This window comes from Cyprinodon variegatus, unplaced genomic scaffold (assembly GCF_000732505.1).
Source record: "Cyprinodon variegatus isolate N-32 unplaced genomic scaffold, C_variegatus-1.0 Scaffold713, whole genome shotgun sequence".
NCBI lineage: Eukaryota > Metazoa > Chordata > Actinopteri > Cyprinodontiformes > Cyprinodontidae > Cyprinodon > Cyprinodon variegatus.
This window is the reverse complement of record NW_015151166.1, coordinates 200952-203223: the sequence shown is the minus strand read 5'-3', so window position 1 is coordinate 203223 and position 2272 is coordinate 200952. Positions and strand designations below refer to the sequence as shown.

The 2272-nt window shown below is 42.2% G+C and overlaps 1 protein-coding gene across 2 annotated transcripts in view; it reads right to left on the bottom strand.

Moving 5' to 3' along the window:
• LOC107097645 (E3 ubiquitin-protein ligase TRIM39-like) overlaps window positions 1-909 on the bottom strand; it is a 15319-nt gene extending 14410 nt beyond the window's left edge. The window contains exon 1 of one of the 2 annotated variants that reach the window (XM_015394872.1): window positions 844-909. The gene's annotated coding sequence lies outside the window, so the exon portion shown is untranslated. The remainder of the gene's footprint in view (window positions 1-843) is intronic. The other variant, XM_015394873.1, reaches the window with a different exon arrangement.
• Window positions 910-2272: the final 1363 nt, after the last annotated feature.

Here is a 2272-nt window from a genome sequence, read left to right as displayed (position 1 = left end):
CTTTCTATGTGTGACTGGTTTTGAAGCGGACTGGAAACCAGTGCTGTCACTGGTTCTGGCTGCGTAGGACATCCTGGTTCCCTGAACGTTCCTCGGTTCTCCTCCTACCTTCACAGCATGAGGTTCTCAGACCTGGAACCCTGCACAGGAAGCACACCTGGATCTGAAAGGGCCATGCTTCCCGGCGGCAATCTTGGCCAGGTCAACCATGGTGAAGAGTGTTGTTAATTAACAGTTTTACAGTTCTGTAGAACCGGACAGAACTGTTAGGAGGTCATGTTGGAGCAGAAGGATAAACCGCCTGAACCAGAACCTGAGAACCTGCAGCTATGTGGCCCCGTTCCCTACAGACTGGACTGAACCTGGATGGAAAAGTTTCTCAGGTCCAAAGAACATCGTCAGAACCTCTAAGACCAGTTATAGAAGCTTCTCTCTGACCTGCTCTGATGAAGCTCCTCAGATCTACAAGAACTTCAACAACACTGGGTTCATCCAACCAGAACATCAGAACAGCAGCAGGACTACTGATCCAGCAGAGAAGATCTGAGCAGCTTCAGGTTGACTGAACAGAATCAGGGCAGAACCTGGTCCAACAGTTTCCCTGGAGAAGCTCGCTGCTGTCCCAGACCAGGACCTTCTTCACCAGCAGCAGCTCCACATCCACCACCACCCAAAAACACAGACAGGGAGATCTTCCAGGTTCCTGATGGGTCAACAGTTTCTCCCAGAAACCCGTCAGACCCACCAGAACCAGGGCCAGGACCAGAACCAGGACAGGCAGCTCTCCTGGAGTCTGGGTCCAGCAGAACTCTGACCCGCTTCACGGTTCCGAACCAAACTCACCAGAAACGCGGAGTTACATCCGTCCGAAAGCAGGAACCATTTCTCACCTTCTCCACCGTCACTCGTCCGGTTTCTGCTCCAGACCCTGAAAATCCGGTCTGTGGCGTCACATGTGGGCGGGGCCAGCGGCTGCAAAAAGTGGCCCGGTGAGTCTGTGGGTGGAGACCCACCTGCTTCACCTGTTTGATGACGTTTCAGGCACCGAGTAACGATCAGCAGGAAGTTTAGATCCAGAAAACGTTTTTATTTTCAGGATTAAAACAGGATTGAATGGAAAATTCTGTTAAATAAAATGATTAAAAACGATTTAATCATAAATAATCAGTTACTGGTTATTTATGAGTGATTAATAAAGAAGGTTTTTAGAAGTTTTACTAAATTCTAAAAACTTGATGATTGGAAAAGTGTCTGATTAAACCCTCCTGACCTTTGACCCCCACTGCCTGTTCTGGGGCCGCAGGTTTGTCAGCTTTCAGCTGCTGATGATGGAGGAGAGGACAGATGGACTGGATGGACAACATTCCTGTAGGGGGGGGGGGGGTTACCTGTCCCGCTCATCCTGCATGGAAGCAACCAGGAAAAAATAAATAACTTAGAGCCCAAACAAGAATTAAGTTTATTTTTCTGCAGGTCTAATTTCTCTACTGATTAAAAAAAAACAAAAAAAAAAAAAAAACATAAAAATCAACATTCCATCATTTTTATTCAGAGGTACTCATTTATATTAACTTTAGCAACTTTTGGACAAAGATTCATTTTTAAAAGTTTAAATAAAATGAGATTAACGTCACAGAAAAACAGTTTTGTTTTAATAAAGACTCTAATTCTGCTTTCTTAGCTTATTTATTAAAGCTCCTGTAACCTTTAGAGGTGATAATATACAGTAAGCAGTAAATATTCTTACTGGAAGAACTGGTTTCACTGGTTTTATGTTAAAAATAAAACTGGTCTGGAAAAGTCTGGTTACATTTATTTCTTTACTGTAAGTATTTTATAAAAGTCTTTTCACTGAACTTTACATTTAATTTGAGTTTATTATATTCATCTAAACATTTAAACGTTTTTTAACAATCAAAATATGCTGCTTTTACCACTTCAGGACTATTTCTGTTTTCTACCTCAATGTGAATTTATCTGTATTCATATAAAAATAAATAATGAATCAGGAAAATATTGGTGCCAGATCGGTGAGGAAGAGTCTGATGATGATGAGAGCTTCAGAGATGAAGAATCCTCCAGAAATCCTGAGAATCACCAAATCATCTAAAAATAAAAAAATCCCAGAGATGAACTGACTTCCGGTTAGAACTGCTTTGTAATGCCGCCGCTGTCCACCAGAGGGCGCCGCCGCTCCTTTTTAAGGCAAACTTTCTGATATTTAATTTATAGATAAAAGGGTTTAGAAATTGATTTGATGAAAACTAAATGT